Source organism: Cydia amplana, chromosome 1 (genome assembly GCF_948474715.1).
Source record: "Cydia amplana chromosome 1, ilCydAmpl1.1, whole genome shotgun sequence".
Lineage (NCBI taxonomy): Eukaryota > Metazoa > Arthropoda > Insecta > Lepidoptera > Tortricidae > Cydia > Cydia amplana.
The window spans coordinates 459,397-471,094 of record NC_086069.1 but is presented as its reverse complement, the minus strand read 5'-3'; positions in this window follow the sequence as shown (position 1 = coordinate 471,094).

The window sequence follows — 11,698 nt, the reverse complement described above, 5'->3', positions numbered from 1 at the left end:
TTTCTGAAGAGGGCCTCGTGGGAGAAGGCGTGTCAGGTTATGTTGGCCGCGGGTTACAAATTATGCCTAAACAAGTCCAGTGAGGCCGACAGGGAAGACGAATGTGCTCCGGGTTGCTTCATAATTTGACAGAAATTTGCTTGATAACCATGTGTCCATTATGGAAACTTGATGTGAATTTGTGATAAAGAGGGCGTAAATTTGTGGATACTGATGAAATTTATTGAAAGTTTTTGCTGCAGCATTAGTTAAGGGCTTAGCTATTAATTTCTTGTGAATTTGTATGAATCGTACAGAAGTGAATACGCTTAATGGCGTGGCCTTAAAATGGTAAAATGCTTTTTATCTACTGCATCATCCATTCTTACAGCAATCTACTTTGCTTATATTGTTAATATTTTGTTTTACATTTCGCAATACAACCTGTCTCCCGCTCATTAAAACCGCTATGCTCCATTGATTCCGCATAGTACAGTTTACCTGTAATAATATGTTACCCTTCGAATTCCGCAAAAATATGTGACACGCTCTTATGGCTCTACAAATAAGATCGTGTCAGATATTTTTGCGGCCTTCGAAGAGTAACATTGCAGGTGACTGTACCAAAGTTTGTATCAATATACTTAGTCTATATCTCCTTTCATTTATTTTAACAACCGAAATGTACCTAACAAATATTTCCATTCAGAATATCACATGCTGTACCAAAACGCTTCAATTCATCTGAGGAATATCTACGTAAAGATTGCGCTCGGTATATTTCTGCTTATTTGTGAACCTACATACGACGAAACACCTGATTAAACATATACAAAAGATATCTTTTACGGAGGGGTTTTGTGGGTTGAGTTTGATGAAGCTTATCCAGGTAGCCCACAACTGACAGGCGTATATTCGTATTTATGATATGTTTGGGATAACAACAGTGCCTGTGCCCGTTTATATTTGGAAGATCTGTGAAGAGGAATAACAAGTACCTGCAAATATAATGTATTTCACACTTAGGTATAATGTATATTAAAACAGTCTTCTAGACAGCATTTAGGTAGCTCAAAAACATGTAGAGTAGAATACAATCAAAATAACGATTTTCTAGACTTAGACCAAGAAAATTCTGCAACGATTTTGATAGAACACGCAGTGCAAGTGTTATTTATACGTCATAATTTCATAGAAGTTTGACGTTTAAAATAACACTTGCGTGTACCATCAAAGTCGTTGCAGACATGTCTTGGTCTAACTCTATCTAATTTTATCTATATATAAGTTATATTAAGTTATTGAACAATTCAGGTGACTAATATTTATTTTTCTTGATTTCAGGTACGTACGCTTTTCAATATTTATTTAGACCTACTTACAGCGAGTCCCAATAGAGTAAGTACAAATAGTGCCTTTTTCATTGAAAGTGCTATACAAAAAAATATTCCTAGTAAATAAGAAAGTAGGTATGTATTTACTGAATACGTACTTTTTCCGATTTCTTTATATGTTTGTTTTAATCGTTTTTTTTTTGGTTTAAGTGGAAAAGGTTATCATGAATCTCAGACGCTTTGCATTTTATCGTCGATAATTTTATGAACAGGCGGCCTAGCCAAGGTGACAATCGCTATCGCTTCGCCATCGAATCGCTTTGTGCCTCTCTATCACTCTTCCATAGTGTGACAGTGACAGTTGCGTTTCGTTCGCTACGGAGCGTTAACGATTGGCACTTTGGCTACGCGGCCAGTATCTTTATTTCAATTTCCAGTATTATACATTTCTTCTTACACTTTACGTGCTCGGTCTTCTAATTTCTCGATTACTTCCCTCCGTGTCACCGATATATTCATTGGATCCCGCATTGAATCTCGTTACCACGGCGGGCGGGTGTAATGCGAGTCATTACGTTACGAGCGTGTTTTACAAGTTGATATAATACCGCAATTGTCGTCAATTTGCATGTAAGAATAGGGAACGTTCGCTGAATTGTTTATGGCACATTTTTGCAAATTGTCTTTAAGAAAAAAATCTTATGCGTGGTTTTTCTGAGAGTTTGTAAGTCGTATGTAGAAGTTTTTTGTCTATATGTTTTGAATACGTTTGAATCTAGAATGTTGCTTTCTTTAACGATTTATAATGAAAAACCTAGTACAGTACCTTGTGGAACTCAAATAAATTTAACCATTTTATATGACTGCGATAACTAGAATATGATGTAAACTCTATACTTTACCGAAAAAAAAATAACATGGTTTATTTTTAGTGAATTAAAACTCATTAGATCTAAATTGGCAATAGCGGCATCAATCATAACTCTAATAGCCTTCACAAAAGTTCTAAATTCCTTATTGCGAGTTTAGGTGGACATCATGGTAAGGCCCCAGATCTCCAACTTTAAACTGTCAGCGTCACTTAATTTTAAAATACGAATATTCACGTCACCCGTAATGGGGACACGGTTCCGTGACGCCTGACTGACAAGAGTGGCGGCTTTCCCGCAAAAACCCGGGTTTTTCCGCAAAACCTGACTTTTAGCAACATTAAAAATTGTTGCGAGTGGCGTTGGCCAGCGATTTTTTCTCAATTGACCTAATTACGCTAGGAGAAGTTGAGTTTTTAAATTATTTTTAGAATTCATTCCATTAAAATCTCACTTTTTAAATAATGTATTGATGTGATATATGTATTTTAAGAGTACATTTAGTGCTACTTTTGATTTTTCCACGATTCAAAAATATTTTATGCGAAACCTTATATCAGGAAAGCATTTATTTTGTTCTTGATGCTTATTTTGAACGTTTAATATAATGTATACGGTTCAACCACCACCAAAAGTTTTAGAAGACAGACGATAAGCACTCACGAACACTCAAATCACTTTGTACGAAAGAGCAGCGATAGTGCTAAACATCTTGTGCTCTACTTGTAGAAGTTTCAAGCTCTGAATCATTAAGACCTAGGTCACGATATAACCTATACTCAGGCAGAACTCGAGACGTGGTGTCTGTCTTTCACTAACCTTGAGTTTAATTTGATAATCAGAGTTTCAACTTCGTTAATTGTTTGATATTCCAACTTGATTCCATTTCTAAACAAAGTTTTTACTAATGATTTTTTATGATAACTAAACCTTACTTATAGGTTGTCTGAATCAGAGAACCTGTTGTTTACCTCTACCTGTGGTGCTTTATTTTCTAAATTTTATTATTTAGGTGTGCAATTGTATTGTATTCTGTGATAAACTAAGGTAAATTGATGCTTATTTAGACCAAAGAGATATAAAAGACGAATTCTACAGGGAATATTCGGATATTGATACTACTCAGAGGACTAAGTAAAATGTCAGACCATCAGGAGAAGGCTAATTAGAGAGGGACCGTTCTAAAAATATCCTGAAACATTTGAATCAAAGTTGTTGAATCAAGACTTTATGAATTGAATTTGTGTCTTCTTTCAATGCAAAACCCTTCTCGGACAGCATTAAGCAGTTGATTGAAATATTCAGAGGGTATCATAGAAAATAAGCTAAAAGATGTTTATACTTACATCACAGAATAAATAATAGTACTAAGTACAGAAGACTCACTCTCTAATAAAACGCGCCTGTTACGATCAGCACAGATATGGCCGCTAGGTGGCGACAGCGCCACGCGCGGCTTATGGCTTTCCCCAAAATTGGGGCCGAACGGATGTACTTTTAGCTACCTGTAGCAAAGCGACGAAATCGCGGAGTGAGACACGCCTGCTTACACCAGAAAAGTATTGCGTAACGCCTGCGACCAGCGTTTGTGTAATCCTCTTACGTAACTTAAGTAACCCGAAGCATACGCGACCCAGACTTAGGGAACATTATCTGCAAGGTCAAACGGAGGGACCCTACTGTACAAACGAAGAGAGTTAAGTTTAATGTTTTTGTTATTGTTTTTATTTCATTTTACGGGAACAATTGAATATCGAGAGACATACTGACCTTTATTTGCAGTGCAGTAAGGACGCGCTGCAATACTGCCGCAAATGTCATAATATAAATTTCTCGATTAAAATATTAATGTCCTTTTCGACGTTTTCTGCAACAATGCTGACGGCTGTATTACTGCTGCAGTATTACAGCGCGACATGTCTGCCGACAGCATTGCTGCCGCAATTCTCAAAGTCGATGTTGCTGCCCGGACTTTTGACATTAGCAGCAGCAATGCAGTCGTCTGTAATGTCACGCTGCAATTCTGCAGCTTTAATCCTGGCGGAGGAATACCTTTCGTCTACCGTTAGATTGGTAGGAATACTAAAACACTATTATGTAAATAAAATTGTTGTTTTTGTCTCGCCCAGACCCAGACCCTTCGGACCTCCGACACTAGTCGTGTTTTATGAAGATATAAAAGCGACCTTTGTCTCCTTATTGCTGCGTTTATTTGTGAAGGTTCTGTCATTTCATTGGTGTGAAAGTCTGGCTGAGTTACCAATGGTTTCTGAATACTGATGTGCCGTCGCAAACTTTCCAGAAGCGCGAAATTTTGACATGGTATAATTTTGGAAACTTCTAATATTTATGTATGGAAATCGAAATTACCCATTTTCATAATTAAAGTTGCCTTTGTTTCCTGTGAAATATACCTCAAATTTCAGAGAATTTTTCGAACCTTTTAGATACTTCTCGCAACGTATGTCTGTATTTTTGAAACATCTTTTGGAATATATCTGGCTAATCTTACCTATAGCAAAGGCATAAATAAACTGCTTAGTACTTAAAATGTACAGAACAAATACATACTTATATAAATAGTTTAGAATTAACCGACTGTAAATAAATAACAATGAAATTATGCTTCTAAAGAAATCCCTACTACTATTATAAATACTGAAGTAACTCTGTCTGTCCGTCTGTTACCTCTTCAGGCTTAAACCGATGAACCGATGGAGACGAAATTTGCAAAACAACGTCCAATTATACATTTGCAATGAGGTGTGCGTGTGCACAACCTCTGCACTATACTTAAACCTGGGAAAAATGAGTCGAGTTCCTAAGATCCCAAGATTCTAGTACCGTTGGTACTTGCCATACAATATTCATGACAGCCGGGCTTCATTTAGATTTTTCCGCCTTATTTACCGGCTCGTAATTGCACGCCGACGACACTTTGATTTACCCTGTTACGGCTAAATGGGGAGTTATGCTGCCCACTGAATAATAGAGTGGGTGTTTGCATGGCGGGGATCGCTCGGTGTCTGCAGGCCAGGTTCTGGTTGATTGTGAATTGTACAAACATTTAACTACTGTACAGTTTTTACTGTCTTAAGTCATACTGACATTCTCATGTCTTAAGGTATTTATCTATGGGCCAATGCCCAATAGTTGCCTGAAAAGAAAGTTTTTCATTCATTCATTAAGCAAATTTTGAGGATACGTATTGAGCTAGAAAATACAAACTTCTAGGCTCTCCAAAACGTGAGTGTCTCCAAACTGTAGTGCAAGTGAGTTTTCGTCAGATTTTAGATACCTACGACTTGAAAGAAACGGCCCAATTCGAACAATGATTATAAGATGTCATGCCGATACGATACCGAACTGTCAGTTCCAAAAGTTACGTTTTTCCAACTAGGGAACAAATCAAATTATTTCATGAAATATTTTTTTGATTTGTCGTAAGCTAAAGACGCAGATCGACTCCCGCCTCGGCCACCGATGGACTTGGTCACTTTTTCTTTAGTTTATGATATCTATTTTCAGTTTAGTGATGTTTTTGGTCGAGGAAACGTCACTTTTGACACTGCCATGCCAGTATCGTATCAGTTCGACATCTTATAAGTATTGTTCGAATTGTTCCATCGTCTTGTTCTCAGAATAGGCTATAACTTATGTCTCAAAAAAAGTAATAGAATCCTTGCCCTATTTCTAGATAATATATTACTCGAACAATCGGTACTCAGTAACTGCCTCTCCAGTATACGATCGAGTGCTTGCGACCAGTTATCATAGACCTTTTGGACGTAGCAATTTATAAGAGAATCAGAGGTCTATATAAAATTGACGTGTACAAACTATGCTATTCTTCAAGATTTCTCATCTCTTTTCGTTTGGTATGGTGTGAAAAGGACAGCTGCAGTATCCGAACTATGTATCATATGCTGGGAAATATGATTTTATACTCGAGTATATTGTCTCCGATGGGTTTGATGTTTTTGATATGATAGTGTTTGTTGTTTGGTCTCGGTGAGAAGGGACGGAAAATAGAAAGGATTTAATACTGTGTTGACTTTGTATTACCTATATGGGGCAAAGGATTATAATATAGACGCAACAACAATCTTAGAGGCAGAGCATCTGACAATTTAAGATAAAAGTAGGTAAGAAAGAAATAAAATACATTTAAAAGCCATTACATTCTAAGTACATCAAAAACACAACTATATAAAACAAAAACAAAAACATTGGACGCTAAAATAGGATCCACAAAAATCTCTGTATTTCTGAAAAAAAAAAATTGACGTCAATCCCAGTTAAAACTAGTATTCACCGAGTCCTTCCGGAAATATAGTTTTAACTAAAGAAAACGCAGTCTCACTAAAAACGGGTTTTTACGGAAACATAAATAAACAAATAAAGTTTACATAATGGCCACGACCACTCTGTCAAGAGTATAACGAGGAAGAAGAAAGAGAAGTAAACAGATACAAAAAATCTCATACACGCCACCGAATAGGCTCTAGGCTATAAGTTATAAAACCGCCTCGCACCTGCTTTTTTGGCTGAGATTTGGAATCACTGCCATTGTAACAGATGGGCCGCTTGATAGATAGGCTTTGCGATTTCATGCGGCGGAATTGAGATCAATTGTCTGGTTTTTGGGTGAAAACATTGTTAAGTAACTATAGTTGATGAATAAATATCTTGACTAGACACAACTTTATAATTGAGAGTATCGTTGACTTTTCTATAAAAATATATTTATATATTTATTTATATATTTAGATATGAATTAAATAAATAATTGAATTGAATTGAAAAATAGAGCTAGCTTACTAACTTTTATTTAATTTTAAAGGAGTAATACTACTAATACTGGGTGGTTTAACCTAAAACTGACTCATAAAAAAAAACCGGCCAAGTGCGAGTCGGACTCGCGCACGGAGGGTTCCGCACCATCAACAAAAAATAGAGCAAAACAAGCAAAAAACGGTCACCCATCCAAGTACTGACCCAACTTCTGTCAAAAATCACGTTTGTTGTATGGGAGCCCCACTTAAATCTTTATTTTATTCTGTTTTTAGTATTTGTTGTTAAAGCGGCAACAGAAATACATCATCTGTGAAAATTTCAACTCTCTAGCTATCACGGTTCGTGAGATACAGCCTGGTGACAGACGGACGGATGGACGGACGGACAGCGGAGTCTTAGTAATAGGGTCCCGTTTTTACCCTTTGGGTACGGAACCCTAAAAATACCATTTGTCAATGTAGTATTCTGTAGTAATGACTAATATTTATTGACTTTTGGAAAAAACTAAAAGTCTCTAAACATTACAAAATAACGTAGCCGGGTCTTACATGTAAACTTTAAAGACACAATTAAGTCTTTGCTTACGTTCTCTGTGTACTCTGCATGTCGTTTTTCATAGTCTTAAGTAAAGCGCTCGGTTGTTTTTATGCGATAAACGCAGCGTTGAACGCATGCGTCAACGGAATGTAGGAAAAACGACAATGCGGTCACCACCTTGGTTTTTAAGTTTATCCCAACTCGACTAAAGGATTGGTAGGATTCTTAATATCGGGTCGATAAGCCTGGTCAGGCAATCTCGATGTTTGCGTCGACAATAACCTGAGACGCGATCCATCACCAGTACAGGGTGATTGAGGAGACGGGGCGCAATTGATTCGTCCGAGAGAAATAATGTTACGGAAAATATACCACGTACATGGGTGACTGGTAGAGAGTGTCTGCTGGCATTCGTCATCTGTACTTTCCTGTTTTGTATAATAATGTTTAAAATGTATTACGCTATTATTATTACGCCGCTCCAATACTATTGCGGTGCTATATGCGACGTAAGCGCCAGCCGCCATAAGTTACCTTTTCCCGTTGAACTTCAAATAAATAAACACTTATGTTGTTTTGTCGATCAGGGTTTATCTTCAAATGTACCGACGCCTTGCGGACAACAAACACGACATTTAATATCATTGTAAGAAACGTCTCAAAGCCGGCTGTCACTCCAGCGGGCTCAGCACGGATCCATTTTTATCGACTATCACTATGCCCGTCACTTTCGCACTTACATACTTATTAGAACGTGACAGGCATGGTGATAAACGATAAAAATGCTACCGTGCTACTAGGGATGGTTTAGCTACGCCGTAGCACTTGCCGTAGCTTCGTAGCGTCGCTCGTGGCTACGAGATTTTCCTCACTACTATCTGATGGATCAAAGTATATCTGACAGATAGTGCAAAGCGACTATTCTAAGGCCGTATTCGAATAATGCGTATAAGATGTCGCAGCGACTTCATTTTTGACACTGACAGATCGGTATCGTATCGCTGTGACATCTTATAAGCATAATTGTTCGAATTGGGCCGAAAGTGACTATTCTTGTCGCTTTAACCGTAAGAACGGCTCAAGATGTTTAACGTAAATACGCCAGGACCTAACCTAACCTTACCACGACTGCCTTAGCAGTGTCAAACTGACATATTCGCTAACGTCTGCGTAATATGCGAGTACGAGCGAGACGCATAGAAAGTAAGTCAAACTGTTGGTAGTGGTACTAGTATGCATAACCTAATTATTGGCGCTTAAAAGCCCTTAGTTGCACCACCATGAGATATTGATAACAATAAAGTGCCAATGGCAGTATTCTTGATAGCTACGTTTACCCTATAAACACAATATTTAATAAGAAACGCTCGTCCTCCATTGGTCGCTCCATTGAGGCGTCAAGATGACGTATGTATTCAAGGGGAGACCGGGACGGGTGGTGTCTGAAATAGAGTTTTGACACCCATTCGGCAAATTCACCCATTGTGCAAGGATTCCCTGGTGCTTCGCTGATGTTGTTATTCAAATTTACTTGTAGCTAGGATATTTACTTGTGCTGAATATAATATTTTTGGTGTTTATTTAGCATTGAATTTCTATTTGTAGTCATTCTCCCTTTTGATGTTATAAATGAAATTGTATCTCTTGTCTGTCTGTTTCTGAAACCTCTTTATGTTTAAACTGCTGAACCAATATAGATGAAATTAGTTATGGAGATAGTTTTAGTACTTAGCAAGGTTATGATAATGTTGTTATTGCGTGAAATCATCTGTATTAGATTTATGGCATGTAGAGTTCACGAGTTATTCTGTTTCTAACAAATAGATACAAAGAAATTTCTCTCTCGGTCTTTTTAGAGTTATCTTTGAGTGTCATTTTCATTCAGCCGGCGCATAAAAATAAGGTATTTATTTCCCTTATAAATATTAAAAAAGCTCGATATTTTATTAAATTGTCGTTTAACAATTTCGATAGTATGATGAGTTTGGTTAAAATATTTCTGTAATGGAATTATTTTGCAAGTTATTTTCATCGACGCACTAGATTTAATTAGTTACCTACATGATTGTAATATTATACGGCTCTGACACAGACACACAAAATCCAATAATGTTATATTATGTGCAATATATTAACTTGTCATAAAACTCATAAAATTAAACATGATTGATATTGGAATTTCAGAATAGTACACGATTTACTTAAAATATCATAAATTAATTAAATTATCACATTATACTGGAAGTTGAAACCCCCATGAAAATATTCTTATTTACGAGTTAAACACTATTTGTCACAGCGAAGGTGTTATTTGTTAGTAACGTACCTACTCAAATATAGCTATGTATAGCTATAGATTTCATTTTCATCATATTTATTTGTCGACACTTTTTTCCCACAAGTAGTTGTTTTAAGTCCCAGCATTTTTTAATCAGCGCATCCGCAACAGTTGGTCCTACTTAATTGTCTGATCCAGTGATCTCCGACCTTCGGGAGGTAAAGCCTTTTGCAACCAACTTCGGTCGTTCGGATTTTCTCCGTGCCTAAAGTTCGTCTACACTTTTTCTACACGATCATTCTCATTGCTGCGTGAGTTATCGTGTAAACTAGCATAATGCTTGCTATAACCTAACAGGGTGAATGGTAAAAGGTAAAAAAAATATAATTGTAATTATCATAAACTATTTTTTTACATGCAGATCAGTTTGGACAGCTTTTTGAACCAATGTATCTATTAAAAAAAAAGGAACTTAGGATAAGAGAAAGGCTTTTGTCAACTGTGCAATTACGAAACCTAACCCTTATAACAGTTATGCAGTTACTAAGAACAGCTGTAAAAAAGTAATGAAATAATGCATTTTCAAATACTATTTATAATTCTTTAGTTGTTTGCCTGTATAAGTATCCAGAAATATGGAATTATAAGAAAGGCTGGTAGTACAGGGCCAGATCCATAATATAGTATTAAGTTGCTTCAGAGCGGGAACAATGATTGGAATACTGGTTCTGCTGAGATTTCACTTCTCCAGCACTCGGTAAGCGTTCAAAATGGCGCCTCTGGTCGTCGTCCAAAATAGTTTGTCGCCAACTTTCCGAGTTTTTAATAGAAAATCGGAAATGTTCGAACACTGGAAAGTTGCATTTAAATTTCTACGAGTTCAGATTTTGCGCCATTCAGTGGGATAGTTTTAAAGAATGTTTTCTTTTTGGGGTTGTAAAGTTATTTTATTTTGATTTGACTTGTGTTTTATTTTCAGGGAACCAACTCTAGTTATTATTCGCGTGTGAATTGCGTTCGTATTTATCCGTACATGTACTTATTGGCGCAAGCGAGGCCCACGGGCGAATGATAACAAAATGTCATAATTTTGATATAATTTTGATGAAAAAGTAAGTATGAATGTTCAGGTTCCGTATTTGGTACTTATCTCCTCCTATAGGTACTACGTATATGTAGACTTACATACAGCCAAAACAATCCATCTTAGTCCAAACCTAACTTTGTCTTGACGAGAGGTGGACAGTCCTTGCGAGTAGGCATCGACTGCTTTATCATCTCTTTTTTATTATATACTAGGTAGACAAGGAGCAATTAAGTCACCAACTTGCCTATGCGAGACTCGGCATCGGTAATCAACTGCAAACAAAGAGTTCATTATCCCACTCTTGATTTTATGCAACTTTCATTCATTTCATTCGTTCGTTCGTTCGTTCGCGGGGCCTGGGCTTTATTTGTGATATTCTTGTAGGCCAGTTGGTTATTCATTCGGATTATTTGCACTCGTGACCGGGATATGTTTTTTGCTGTTATTTTTCATGCTTATGATCCTGTTGTAATGAATTTGTTTACTTACTTTTTCTGATTTGTTTCGCGTAATAATACATTTGAGAAAGCAAAATTTTGAAAAGTTTTTTTCTAAATACCTATATTGAAGGCAAATGAGCAGACGGATCACCATATTTTTTTATGTTATTTATTTTATTATGTCATAGTGATATGATTTGAACACTTATCTACGCAGGAACCATTATATGTATACAACTATATAAAAAAAAACATTCCGAATATGTTCTATAGTGGAAAGTCCAAATCAAACCTTAGTTTTTGTTCAACAGAAATTCACTTTTTCCTTGTCTCTATGTTTAATTACATTTTCCCCAAATCATAACCGTTCCCACTAG